Source organism: Jatropha curcas, chromosome 10 (genome assembly GCF_041381405.1).
Source record: "Jatropha curcas cultivar XTBG-Jc1 chromosome 10, XTBG_Jcur_1.0, whole genome shotgun sequence".
Classification (NCBI taxonomy): domain Eukaryota; kingdom Viridiplantae; phylum Streptophyta; class Magnoliopsida; order Malpighiales; family Euphorbiaceae; genus Jatropha; species Jatropha curcas.
The window spans coordinates 12,655,770-12,671,649 of record NC_143160.1 but is presented as its reverse complement, the minus strand read 5'-3'; the positions used below and the strand labels follow the sequence as shown (position 1 = coordinate 12,671,649).

Below are 15,880 nucleotides of genomic sequence, written 5' to 3'. Positions count from 1 at the left end.
TATATATATATATATATATAAAATAAAGGTAAGTGTACTATTCCACATATTGAATTTTTTGGAAAAAAATTTGGCAGCATTTCGGCACAACACAATCAAATCTCAAATACAAAGACACTTCAATTAACACTTCTATATCATACCAACATTCTCCAAAGGCAAAATGGCCACTACTAGGCCTCCAATCCAAACTCATCATTCATTTAATAAAAACATATTTAAGAATAATAACGATAATAATATAAAATAAAGAAAAACATAGCCAAAACTTCTCAAGAAAGAGTTGCGAATAATTGAGAACATATAATAACCTAATATTGCATTAAGTCTTTGATTATGTTTAAATTGCTCAACCGCCAATACCTACCCTGTACATTATCTTTTGGTACAAAATAAATGAATAAATTGTTCTAACTTTACTCTTTTTTTTCCTAGTAAATAGTCAGAAAGAACTCATTTCTGAAAAAAATATATATTTTTCATTAATTTGGTTCATAGATAGACTCGTAAATTGGGTCTAAATAAGATGTTATCATGCAGAAACTGAACAATTATTTAAGAAATTCAGTTCTACAAATTGAATTTTTCTGCTTCATTATTATCCTTCATAGTTTTCATGAAGCTCAAGTTTGTGATTATTATATCTATATATATTTGGAATTATTTATAACTTGTTGATTTTCAAATAGGTTTAGGTTAATTTAAAATTCCATCAACTCATAAATTCAATTTAAACTTATTTGAAACTGAAACTTGCCATCTTTATATTGAGACCGACAATTTAAGAACTTTGATTAGGTTTAGGTTAATTTAAAGTTCCATCAATTTATAAATTCAATTTTAACATATTTGAAACTGAAACTTGCGATCTTTATATTGAGACCGACAGTTTTAGAACCTTGGTCACGGAAAACATAAATAAAAAAGTGTAATACTAATTTTTTATATTAGTATATATGAGCATTGAACTTGTATTGCATGTAGGTAGATAGATTACTATATATTTAATTAGATAATTTCAAATAAAGCTCAAAATCATATCTGCCATTGGATTTGGGTCATCATGCATTTTGAGTTGCTAAAACTCTATCATATATGTTGTATCCAAAGATGGGTAACATGATTAGCCGAGCATTTGATTAATACTACATTTTTTTTTCCTTTTCATTTTAATTATTTGGTTCCTATACAATTACTTGTTATTCTGTTTCGTTATCTCGAGCAAAAGAAAAAGGTGTGAAGGATTGGGCACTTAAAGAGATTTGATGTGGATTTGGGAGTATTACACTTTAAAAATTAGTAATTAAGATTGGAGAGTTTATTTTTTCAAATAATAACAATAACAATATTATTAATAATAATAATTATAACATTAACAATAATAATAATAATAATAATAATAATAATAATAATAATAATAACAAGAATAATAATAATAATAATAATAATAATAATAATAATAATAATAATAATAATAATAACAATAACAATATTATTTTTCAAATAATAACAATAACAATATTAATAATAATAAAAATAATTATAACATTAACGATAATAATCATAATAATAATAATACTAATAGTAACAATGCCTTACAATAATAATAATAATAGTACCAATTTAAATAACAATAATAATAATAATAATAATAATAATAATAATAATAATAATAATAATAACAACAGCAATAACAATATTAATAATAATAATAATTATAACATTAACAATAATAATAATAATAATAATAATAATAATAATAATAATAATAATAATAATAATAATAACAACAGTAACAATTTTAATAACAACAAGAATAATAATAATAATAACAATAATAATAATAATAATAATAATAATAATAATAGTAACAATAATAATAAATTGCAAAAAACACATAAATCGCAAAAGAAAAAAAAATTCGAAAAAAAATAAAATGCAAAACTAATTACCTCAAATAATGTCCAAATGGTGGCGAACGGCGTTGAGGAGTGACCGGATCTGCAATGGAGCGGCGGTGGCGGCGTCAGGCGGGCTGGAGCGTTGTCAGGAGGGGCTGAAGCGACGCTGCGGACGGAGGAGAGGAGAGGAGAAGGAGAAGAGAGAAAGAAGAAGAAAGAAAAAGGAGAGGGCGTCGCGTTTAAAGCCCTAAAGTTTGCAACGGACCAATCGGTCGCAAATTTCATTAACATTGGTCGCAATTTTTAATTATCCGACATCGTTTTACTACGCGATAAAATTGCGAACGATTTGCGACTCAAAACGTCGGTCGCAAAAAATCAGTCGCAATTTTGTCGCCAATCGGTCTCAGAACTTATTCCTATTTTTAACGCGCGCAATTTTGCGTCAGAAAAACACTTAGTCGCAAATCGATCGCAAATCTGTAGTACACGGGTCGCAAACTGAAAACCAAACTCGAGGGAATTTTCAGTGCTAAAATCTGCGACTGTTTGCCAATATGTTGCAAATCGGTCGCAATGACAGACTGCTATCATCATATCAGTACCGATATGCTCAATTGACACTTTAGGCGGTAAGCCTTTAGTTAGCGGATCCGCTATCATCAGATCAGTATTGATATGCTCAATTGACACTTTGTGTTTTTGCACTTCTTCTTTCACAGATAGGTACTTTAAATCCATGTGCTTTGCACCCTTAGAGTACCTATCATTCTTAAAGAAGAAGACAGCTGTGGAATTATCACAGTAAATTCTCAACGGTCTAGCTATACTGTCGATAATGCTTAGACCTGAGACAAAGTTCCGCAACCACAATGCATGAACAGTGGCCTCAAAGCATGCCACAAATTCAGCCTCCATAGTGGAAGTAGCAATGACAGACTGCTTTCCACTTTTCCATGATACTGCTCCTCCAGCTAGAAGAAACAAGTAGCCAAATGTAGACTTTCTCGAATCTACACAACCGGCTGTGAACCCCTTTCCCCGGATGCACATGCATGTGATGCATATGACAAAAGAAAGAAATACACGTGATGTGTGTGAGTCGCCACCTTGTTTAATTATTTTAGGGTAAACTAGGAAAAACCCTAAGTGACTCCGATTTTAATTAACCTAATTACTAGATTAATTAACCCAATGTTTAAACCATGGTCTACGAACCCGAGGTGGATCCCGAGACTATGTCATGCTGATAAACTAACCAAAAAGAGTGAATGCTTTGCAAGGTGAATGATGGATTAATGAAATGTTTAAGTGATTTCGACTTGCCACCCGGGGTGAAATCCCGAACGTGCCTACGTACTTCCGTTTGAATGGAAGATCAAAGTCAACGTAGTTCGATAGGCCTTTTTAAAAGGGCTTTGAATGGGTATGCTTAATGCATGAGTGTGTGTATGCTTTGTGCATTTTTGTTTAGGCATTTTGCCAAAGGATCGATTAATTTGATTAGGCGTTTCATCGCCAAAAGTGTTGGTTTTAAGGCATTTGTACCAAAATGATTCATTTAAGCGATTTGTCGCCAAAATTGTTGATTTTGAGGCATTTGTGCTAAAATGGTTCATTTAAGCGATTTGTCGCTTAAAAGATTGATTTTAAGGCCTTTGGCCAAAATATATCGATTTAGGCAATCTGTTTGCCAAAAGTGTTGATTGGGCGATTGTCGCCAAAATGATTGATTTTAAGGCTTTTGGCCAAAAAGTGTTGATTTAAGCAATTCGTTTGCTAAAATGTGTAATTTAGGCGATTGTCGCCAAAATGGTTGATTTTAGGGCCTTTGGCCGAAATGAGTTGATTTAGGCAATTAATTTACCAAAATGTTCGATTTAAGCGATTTGTCGCTAAAATGGTTGATTTTAGGCCTTGTGAATACTCAAATTTTGACCTTGCTATAGTAAATTTGACTTTTCTACAGTAACTTTGACTTTTCTACAGTGTCAATGCCGGACTGCAAACAGTCCGGCCGGACCGAAGGCCATTTTGAAAGTTCACCGAAAATATGTCAATATGGTACCTGCCGCCCTGGACCCGAAAATGGCCTATAAATAGACCATTTTCAGCCTATTTTTGACATCCCTGTCTGTGTTGACGGACGAATCCTTCTCCCTCTCACGCTCCTTGCGTTTTCTTTACCGCTTTTTGCATTTAATTTAATTTTTATTGCATTTTTATTGTGATATTTGGACATTAAAATTAAACAAATTAAAATTAATTAATATTTCCTAAGCGAGGAGCTTAATCTGGAGTTAAGAAGCGGTCGTCGATTAAATCAGGTATGTAAACAAAACTCTGCCTATTTAATTTTAGCACTTCATGCATATTTCTCTTCTACTCTTAATAATTCTACAATTGCATAAATGCATCCACGTCATTATTTTTGGTAAATAAACTGCCTTAATTAATTTGATTAAGCTTAAATGCCCGGTTAATCAATAATCGTGGTATTAAAGTTTAAATCCGACAATATTGGCTAAAAGAGCCTAGTTAATTAATAACTACGGTTCAATTGCCTTATTTCGAATAAATCTGGCTTAAGTCCAATTAATCAATAATTGTGGCTAAAAGCCTTAATCGATCACGTTTCGACAATAAGGCAATTATTAATTATCGGATTTAAGGCTTTAATGCCACGATCATTGATTAACCGGGCATTTAAGCTTTAATCAAATTAATTAAGACAGTTTATTTGTCTAAAATAATGACGCGAATGCATTTATGCGATTATAGAATTGTTAGGAGTAGAAGAGAAACATGCATGAAGTGCTAAAATTAAATAGGCAGAGTTTCGTTTACGTACCGGATTTAACCGACGATCACTTCTTAATTCCAGATTAAATTCCTTGCTTGGGGAAAATTAATTTAGTTTTTGTTCAATTTTAGTGTCCAAATATCACAATAAAAACGCAATAAAAATTAAATAAAATGCAAAAAAGCGGTAGAGAAATCGCAAAGAGCGTGGGAGGGAGGAAGATCGTCCGTCAACACAGACAAGGGTGTCCAAATTGGACTGAAAATGGCCTATTTATAGGCATTTTCGGACCAAGGGCGGCAGGTGCCGCCGGGCTCGGCGGCAGCTGCCGCTGATGTTGGCGGCAGGTGCCGCCAAGGGAGTTGGCGGCAGGTGCCGCCGGGATCGGCGGCAACTGCCGTCGATGGCCGGCGGCAGGTGTCGATGGCCGGCGGCAGGTGCCGCCGGGCTCGGCGGCAGGTGCCACTGGGATCGGCGGCAACTGCCGCCGATGGCCTGCGGCAGGTGCCGCAGGGGCGGCCGGGGGCCAGGTGCCGCCGGGATCGGCGACAGGTGCCGCCGGTGGCCGGCGGCAGGTGCCGCCGATAGCCGGCGGTAGGTGCCGCCGTGCTTGGTGGCTCCCTCGGGTCTTTCACTTCAGAGAGGTTTTTGGGAGTTCCGGGTCTCAGAAAAATATTCCGGGACCTGTTCCGCGATCCTCGCGACATTCCGGACGTTTTAAGTACCATATTGGCATACTTCCAGTAAATGTCCAAAATGGCCTCCGGTCCGGCCGGACTGTTTGCACAGTTGCTTCAACAAAGTCAAAGTTACTGTAGAAAAGTCAAATTTACTGTAGCAAAGTCAAACTAGTTGGCATGGCACTGTTGCAGGCCGGACTGTTTGCAGTCTGGGAAAACTGGCTTTTTGAGCCTCAAAATTTGAGTATTCACACCGGCATAGTTTGAATTCGAGTATCCCACCACTTCTAGATGGCTGGACTTTCTATAAGTGAGTATATGATCCTTAGTGCCTTGTAAATACCTAAGTACTTACTTTGCAGCTTTCCAATGGTCCATCCTGGGATTACTTTGATATCGCCCTAACATTCCTACGGCGAAACTAATATCCAGTCGAGTACATATCTGAACATACATTAAGCTCCCAACCACTGACGCATATGGAATAGACTCCACCTCTTTACATTCCAAATCATTTTTAGGACATTGCATTTCACTGAACCTATCTCTTTTCTGAATTGGAACTATTCCTGTGGAGCATTTTTCCATTCTATATCTCTCTAATACCTTATTAATGTAAGCTCTTTGAGACAATCCTAACAATCCTTGTGATCTATCATGGAATATTTCTATTCCAATCACAAAGGATGCCTCTCCCATATCTTTCATTTCAAAGTTCTTAGAGAGAAAACCCTTTACATCATGCAACAACCCAACATCATTCGCGGCAAGAAAAATGTCATCAACATATAGGACTAACATAATGAGCTTGCTTCTAGTGACCTTCATATAAATACACCGATCAACAGTGTTTTCTATAAAACCATATGAAGTGATGGTATTATTGAACTTAAGATACCATTGATGGGAAGCTTGCTTCAGTCCATATATTGACTTTTTTAACTTACACACCAAGTTTTCCTTTCCTGTGACCACAAACCCCTCTGGTTGGTCCATATATACTTCCTCCTCTAAGTCACCATTAAGAAAGGTTGTCTTTACATCCATTTGGTGAAGCTCTAAATCATAATGCGCCACCAAAGCCAAAATAATTCTTAAAGAGTCCTTTTTGGAAACTGGAGAAAAAGTCTCTTTATAATCAATGCCATCCTTCTGAGTGTAACCTTTAGCAATAATTCTAGCCTTATATCTTTCAATGTTGCCCTTAGAGTCCCATTTGGTCTTAAAAACCCATTTACAACCAACTTTTTTTGACCCCTTAGGCAACTCGACTAAATCCCAGACTTGATTAACACTCATTGATTGCATTTCTTCCTTCATGGCATTAAATCACTTTTCAGAATTATCACATTCCATTGCTTTCTGGAAAGAGACTGGATCCTTATCAATGCTCATTTCACATTCATGCTCAAGTGAGTAAACCACATAATCACTAGAAATAGCTAGCCTTCTTTGCCTTTGTGACCTCCGTAATGCTATTTCTTGTGAAACCACTTGATCATTCGTGAATTGTTTATTATTTGCTGGTTCATCATTTATATGGTCATTTTGTGGGTTCGGAATGTTGTTTTGTTGTTTAACCATAGTGTTAAACCGTGATACAACAAGTGGAACAACAATCGAAGAAGAGACATTAGGAAAATCCATCTGAGTTGGATTTTCAATCTGAATCTCTTGCACATTTACCTTACGTGGTTCATTGCTCCTACTAATTTGGCCATTTTCAATAAACCGAGCATTACCACACTCAACAATTCTCGTACTATGGTTAGGACAAAAAAATTTGTACCCTTTTGACTTTTCAGGATATCTTATGAAAAATCCACTAACCGTTCTAGCATCAAGCTTCTTTTCATGTGGATTATATATCTTTACTTCCGCTAGGCAACCCCAAACATGAAGATGCCTCAGACTAGGTTTCCTTCCTGTCCACAGTTCATAAGGGGTCTTAGGAACTGCCTTATTAGGAACCCATATGTAGCAGTCTTTAATGCATGCATCCATAATGATAAAGGTACAGTACAATTATTTAGCATACTCCTAACCATTTCTATAAGAGTACGATTCCGCCTTTCGGCTACACCATTCTGTTGAGGTGTACATGGGATTGTGTATTGCGCACAAATGCCACGACTTTCAAGGAACTTTGCAAATGGACTTGGACATTGTCCATTTTTATTAAATTTATCGTAATATTCACCACCTCTATCAGATCTCACCACTTTAACTTTTCTATTTAACTGTCTTTCTATCTCATTAATGAATATCTCAAGGATATCCACTGATTGAGTCTTTTCATGCAGTAAATATACATAACCGTATCGTGAGAAATCATCGATAAAGGTAATAAAATATTTTTCACCACCCCAAGAGGGAACATCAAAAGGGCCACATATATCAGTGTGTATAAGTTCAAGCAATTCATTGCTTCTTGTGGCTGGATTCTTTAATGTGTGCTTAGTTTGCTTACCTTTAATGCAACCTATACACACGTCCCAGTCAGTGAAATCCAATTGAGGTAAGATTCCACCTTTCACTAACCTCAAAATCCTTTCTTTGGATATGTGACCTAACCTTTAATGCCACAAGAAAGCAGAACATTCATTATGTGCACTATGTTAATACCTATATTGTGTTCAATATTAAAAAGGGATTCAATAAATTCAGCATCAAGATTAAAACGATACAAACCATCAATCAAAGTACCAGAACCATAATAGTACTTAAGTTTGTATAATGAAAAAACACCATTACAAATCTTAAAACTGAAACCAACATTATCCAATCTCCCTACATAAACTAGATTTCTAGCACATTCAGCAACATAGAGACACTTTTCAAGATCCAGATAACAACCATTGTTCAGGATTAATCCATAAGTCCCAATTCCTTCTATTCATGCCTTCATTCTGTTTCCCATGAATACGAACTTTTCAGTTTCGTTTATGGGTTAGATCGAAAGAAATCCATGTATAATATGAGACACATGAGTAGTTGCACCAGAATCTAACCACCAGGTATTATTAGGCACTTCAATAAGATTTGATTCAAAACATACTGAAACATAAAGTATACCTTTCTTTTCAAACCAAATCTTCCTTTTAGGACAGTCCTTCTTGAAGTGACCATTCTTCCTACAGAAGTAGCACTTCAATTCCTTATGGATTTGGCCCTCATTAACCTTCATTGGGGCACTGTCCCTTTTCTTGCCTTTCTTCCCTAATTTGTTGTTGCTGTTGCTAGCTCCATTATGGAATGTGAGATTGATGGAGTGTTCCTTCAATTTCTTTAATCTCCCTTCCTCTTGTATCAACATGGCCTTGATTTCCTGAATGTTCCATTTTTCCTTAAGGGTGTTGTAATTCACCTGGAACTGAACAAACTCAAGAGGAAGTGAGTTAATAATAAATTGAACTAAAAAGGATTCACTCACATCCATTCCCATTAATTTTAGTTTGGCTGCCAAATTCTGCATACCAGTCACATGATCATGAATGGATTGTGACCAATCAAACTTCTTGGTCGTCAGCTTACTCATCAAGGATCCTACGATGGACTTGTTAGCTATATCCGATTGGGAGTATTCCTTAATTTTCAGCATGTACTCTCTCGTATTGTCTGTTCTGGGCATTGATGGCTTAACATTTTCAGCCATTGTCATACTCATTAAGTTCAAGCTTAGCCTGTTAGACCGCTCTCAAGCCTCATAATGAGACTTGTCAGCTTCAGTGCTGGTCTCTGTAATAGCTGCTGGCTTTTCAGAGACTAATGCTAGATCCAAGTCTAGAACTCCTAACTGATAATGGATTTGTTCGGAACAATCAGCATAGTTCAATCCATTGAGCTTAATCAACCCAGTGCCCATAGCAAACATGTTAAAGGAAGCTGCAACATTACACATATACTCATACGTTAATGCTTTGAGTAAGCAAAAATGGATTCAAACAAATAACAACTTTAATTATGCAACTAGATTCACCTTTGGGTAATATTTAAATGCATAGCTTTAATCAATAATGATGCCAAGAAGAAAAAACACTTTAATAGACTTTCATTGTGGAGCAACTTGCGAGCCTTTATGCAAGTCATAGAGAAGCACGCCCGTGCTTCTCTCTGGAAGTCCATAGCACGCCCGTGCTCATTGCAGCACGCCCGTGCTCCTTTCTGGAATCCTATTACATTTTTTTTATATTCCATTCAACTATTCAATAATGCTCTATATAATATGCATGTTAACTTTGGATATACATTCATATTAATTAGTACAATGATAAGTCTCTTTAATGCCATTGATTATAATTAATGGTCTACCTTTGGGTAACCTAACAATTATAATCAACGAACTCAACTGTTCAATTTTAACTTTTATATCATTTAACAGCATCACACAAATATGAACAATTGAAAACTGCATAATCAATGTCTAAAACAATCCAAACAAGGCCACTTTGGTGACTAACAAGTTTTCCATTCATTAAACATTGATTTATGCAAAAAATTTTAAGAGATTGAATTAAGATCTCAAAACTTTAACAACATAACCAAATAATATATTATAACCATTCTCTATAAATAACAATAAAATAATTTATAAAGCATAAAGAAAACAAACAGTTTTCAAATTTCTATAATTTTTGGCTTCGCTTATACCATATAAATCAACTTCACAATATGAAATTAATTTTCATTAATTAAGCCAAACAAAACGCTATCAAACAAATCTAGAACAGGGACAGGCTATGATACCGCATGTTGAATAATCTTTAATATAGCTCAGATCTATTGTTTATAGATTTTGTTTGACAAGAATATACAATAATCGGAAGCGTACCTTGATCCATAATAGCAGATCTATGTTATGGGTTACCTCGTTGCGGCAATTCGATTCTCTCCATAACAGCAGATCTACGTTTCTTCCTCTAGCCTTTTGTCCATAAGTTTTCTATCAATGGTGAGAAAATAATCAATAGCTACGGGAGTTTCTTTTATGAGCTCTCTCAAACAAGCTATCACAGTATGTGTTTGAGGTAGCCATCACACTCTCTACTTTGTTTTCTTTTCTGTGTTCACCCTAAGCTGTTGATTCATTTTACTTTTATAAGGCAGAGGAAGGGTATTAAAACCCTAGCTGGCTCTTATCCATTAAACCCAATAACCATCATCTTGGGCCACCTAATTAGAACGGGTCACCTTAATTAGAATCAGTCCTTTAATCACATGAGCCACATATAGATTATTAAATAATCTAACAAGAAAATATGAACAAAATAACATGAGGGGTGCTGCTATTGAAATAACTGCATTATCTAGATACTTTTCAAATCTTGGTTTGTATCCTTTATGGTACCACTTTGCTTCTGTAAGGTAGGCCTTATAGAGTTTTGCCCACTGCAATTAAAAGGACAAAAAAAAAAAAACTACATGTTTGAGTTAACTTTATAGGCATTTAAAAACTATGTTAAACACAATGTTTAACCTGTTTTCTTAAATATGGAATACTATTGAAGCCTTTCTCTTTCATAGTCCAATCGCCAGCAAGATTGTTTTGATCATATCAGGAAGCTTGTCAATCCCAGTAATTTCAACAAAATGAACATTAAAAGACAAAAAACTTGACCCAAATAGAAATGTTTGCAATTTGATGTTAAACACCTGTTACCTCTCTACAAAATCTGTGAGAAGTTCCAATTCTTCTAGTGAACCATAAACATCATCTATGTATGTAATGAAACATATAATTTTTGTTCCCATTTCTCTGAATGATTCAAATTTTGGCTCAAAAGCTATACCACAAAACCAAAAGTAGTGCTCCACCAGCCTGTCTCGAGAAAAGTTATATTTTATTTAATCCCAAATCCACAGTCCACCACATGAAATTTTATAGTATTAATTAAATTAATCACACAAAAATTTGGCTAAATGTCATCATCAGGTTAAATATCGTCATACTATTGGAAAACAAATGAATTTTGTGAAACAATAAATAAATTAAATTAAACCGTTTTAGAATAAAAATGGGCAACTCAATGTACAAAACGTCATACATGTATTAGAATTATTAAGTTATCATTTTCAGCAGAAATGATATTTTTCATAAGTGTTATCGAAAAATTTAACACTGTTAGATATTAAAATTTTTAATTAAGTATTGAATGATTTTATCAACCACTACCTTAATTAAATAATTTTGAATATCTGTAAATTATGATCAAATCAGCCAACTTGCCACGTCTAACGTGGATAAGGTTGTTTTTTTTTTTTTTTTTTTTTTTGTCAATTTATCACAATCCATCAAAATGTTCTTTAATTCCAAAACATTATTCTTTAATTCAATTTTACCCCCATTTTTTTCCTAATCAATAAAAACCAACCCTATATGCTAAATATTTTTCAATTTACCTTTTTTATAATATTTTTTATCACCTTTCTTGAAAAAAAAAAAAAAAAAAGCAAAGTGCTACTATTAAACTACACAAGATTGAAAATAAAAATTATACCTTGCCAATTTACCAACTTCTTTTTGATAAATAGATTGCAACATGTTGAAATCCAATTTAGCAAGTTGAAGCAAAGTAGGATTCATGTGTTGCTCTTGTTCATATGCATCGATAAACCATCTAGCCTCCATCCTATTCAGCCGCCAATGGATTGGCATATCCAAAGCATGCTCCATTTTCCTGCCAAAACTTCCAGATGTAAATGTTTTCAGAGCCATCAAACTTTTGGTACTAAAGATCTTGGCCTCATCTATGTTACTTTCACCTTCAAACCCAAAGAAAGAAGCCTCGTACATACTCAACATTCCTTTCACATCCTCACAAAGTGATGCCTTGAATTCACCTTTCTCATCTTTGAACCTCTCAAATACATCTATCCAAATAAAATTAAATACAAATGAGAATGTCATTTGTATAGAGAGTGATAACAAAATGAAAACAGTTTTCTATAACTGTTTTAATTTACTTATAGAAAACAGTTTTCTTGTAGAAAAAATTATTTACAAATATTATAATTTTAATTATGAAAATATCATTTTTAAAAGTAGAAAACAATTAGAAAATATGTCTTTTGTTATAAAGAAAAACTCTGAAAAACAACTTAAAATTGTTTTCCAGTTAGAAAACTGACTAATTTGAAAACAAAACTCTATTTTTTAGTTATCTTGAAAAATTATTCTAAAAAATTACTCCAGTTTTCTAAAACTGAACAAACCCTTAGTATCCATTTTGTTCATTTTTGCATTAAATAATTTATATAATGAAAAAAGATTAAAACATAAAACAAATTAACATTATTCAAACAAGCACAAGGTTTCTAATGGCTATTATTAGCATCACTAGACTTAAGGCCTATTCGACAATACTAGCTATTTTAATAGCCGTTAGCTGTTTATACAACTATTTAGAGTAAAAATATTCGATAAAAATTTTATTTAATTAGCTATTGAGCATAAAATGACAAGAAGGGACATTTAAATATTAGGAGAGAATTTTAACTTATGACTATAGAAGTGAAATCATTATAAAAAAAGATAGAATTTATATAATGTATTATTATTTTTCTGTCAAAAAAATATCAATTTATAGTGAGTAGTCCAATTATATAAATTGAAATCATTATCATTTCTAAAATGATAATACAATTTCCTTACATATTCCTCTATTAACTCATTATTAAATTATTCTGTTTAAATTTTGAGTAAAAAAAATATAATTTTTTAAATTAATTGCAGACTTGTAGTACCATAGCAACCATTGGAAAGAAAGACTTTAAACTAAAGTTAATATAAATTAATTAAGGATAATATAAGTTAATTAAGGACATAATTGTCAAAAAAATTTAAATCAAAAAATGGAAACGCTAAAGGTTAGATAGATTAACATTTTAATAAAAGCGTCATCTTATCCACTAATAGCTATTTTATATACTATCTAACGACAATTTACAAAAACAGTATTTTGACGTAGTTAAAAACTCTAAACCCGCCCTCAAAAGCTGTTGCCAAATAGAGCCTTATTAGTGGTTCGATATTCGTTAATATATTAGATTTTTACCAATTTATAGGAAAGAAAAAGGTTTGTGAGTTCAGTATCCTGTTATCTGTAGGCTACAGCCAAAATTAGAAAATGTGGTAAGTATATAAATGACAAATAATTGAATTGGTGGTACCTTCGGGTGCATGATACCCATGCTGTCTAAATAACCTAAAACGAAGTGCAGTAGCATAAAGATCATCATCGTATGGCCAACCATTATTTGTATTTGAATAGATAGCATTAAGTGCATCCTTAATCTCCAACTCAAATTGGTACTTCAAGCCTAGCCTTTGAACTTCATCGATGAGCTCAAGCTTGGCTAATGGCTCCATCTCTCTATTAATAAGACTCTTATCTTCATTTTTCAGTTTCTCAACCTGCTTGGTAGGTTTCTCTTCCTGCAATAATGCAAATATTGTGAATATTCAACATATGAAATGATGAACACCAAAGTGTTAATCACAGAAACATTCAAGTTGTTGCGCTAAATTGTTAACACAATTTGTTTTGATATTTTGTACATGATATATTTTGCTCCCAATTATTATGTTTTACTTTATAATCTGTAGATGTCAGATCTTCACTTTGGCTGGTTAGCCAAGTATGTGAGAATTCAGATATTCATCTGTTTTTTGCTCAACCTGGAATATTCACTTTGGTTATAATCTGTAGATGTCACATATTCATCTGTTATGTGCTCAACCTGGAATATGTGCAAGTATCCCCATATCCACTTTGGCTGTAATAGATGTCAGATCATATGTAGTCCGGTTGATCTTGTAACATATAAGACGAGTAAGAGGTATCGAGTTCTGGGTCTTCTCACCCTAGAGTTTTTATAAATAACATTTGGAACGAACAGTCACACATAGCTGATAGTAAGTAGATATATGATTTATGTATAAGATAATATTTAAATATATTAAATCAAAGGAAGATGAAGTAACATACAGAGTGTTTACTGGGAAGTGACTGAAGAACATCATAGTCCCAAACAGTAGACTCATAATTTGCAGAGCGCCTACTTGTAGCAAGAGGAAATGACAGAACAGCTTGTAGAGCCATTGTTGTAACTGCACAAACTCTAGAGAGATATACAAGGAGAGAATAAGAAGACTCTCTCTTCAATATGCTTAACTCATAAATCAAGAGTTGTTTATACAGAAGGAAAAATAAGCAATTCCTTGCTCAATAAGTAGTTGACAGCTCAGTGGATAAAAAGAGTAAAATATGCCAATAACTTGTTTTTGTTGGAAATTTCTTGTTGCATTGTTAGTTTCATACACTAGTCTAGTAAAAAAATAAGTTTTAAAGGGTAAAGAAATTTTTAGTTTCTAAATTATTGTCAAATTCATTACTTTGTCACTTTATATAATTCAATAATTTAATGTTCATCTAACTAAATGATCCAAAAAGAAAATTTTTTTATTTTTTATCAATCAACTAAATAAAATTCAATCAAAATATAGAAAATAAAATTCATGATGAAAGTAATCTTCTATTAAAATAAAATAAAATATAATATCAAAACTCGTTACATCAAAACTCATAAATGTGAATTTTGACATAGGTTTTTTATTCATTTATTTATTTTTGGTGGTATTTTCCATTAGATCCTATGCATTGAACTTACATGCTGCAGTACACATTTCCGAATTTAAATGTTCTACCTAATTTTGGCAAGTTTTATTCTCTCATCAATGCAATGTTTACTTAACATGCCAAACGTTTGTCTACATCGAAAATTTAAATAATTTTCTGGAAAAAAATTGACCAAAAAATAAATTCGAAAATTAAAAAATAATAAAAAAAGTTTAACAAAACAATAGAAAAAAAGAAGAGCATAGAAAAAAAGAAGAGCAAGAAGATATCAACACGTTTGTAATTACCTCAAAACATCAATTTGAGTCTCTTCTCAAAATATGGGTCATATTTAAATTAAGTCAAAAACTCAAATAGTATCCATGAAAATTCAATCAACCAAAAATTGAAGAATCAAATCATATACGACTTTGTAGATATTCTTTAAAAAAAAAAAAGAAGAATCAGAAATATTACTCAGAAAAATTTAACCAAACATGAGAAAGAAAAGGAAATACAATAAAAAAAGAAGGTACAAAATGGTGATGATAGCTTGTTCATGGAGCTTAGACAGTGAGGGGCACTTCGACAGTAATGGCTTGTTGATTAGGTATGACATCAGTTCGGTTACAAACCGGAACCAAATTGAAATCGAACCGATTAAAACAGGCAATAAATCATGATCAAACAGTTTCTGGTTTCTAACAGTAATTGAAACTGTGTGCTTTAAGATTCAATTCCAGTTTTTCATTTTTTAAAATCAGAACCAATGGTTTTAATTTAAAATTGACGGTTCCGGTCTTAAAGACACTTCCAACTAGTTTTTTTTTCTTTTATTATATTTTTTAAAATAAATTTTTAGTTTTTTAAAAATTGGTT

General features: G+C 33.1%; 1 pseudogene; it reads right to left on the bottom strand.

The window, feature by feature from the left end:
- Nucleotides 1-10,556: 10,556 nt before the first annotated feature.
- On the bottom strand, nucleotides 10,557-14,485 carry LOC105645347 (beta-bisabolene synthase-like; annotated as a pseudogene).
- Nucleotides 14,486-15,880: the final 1,395 nt, after the last annotated feature.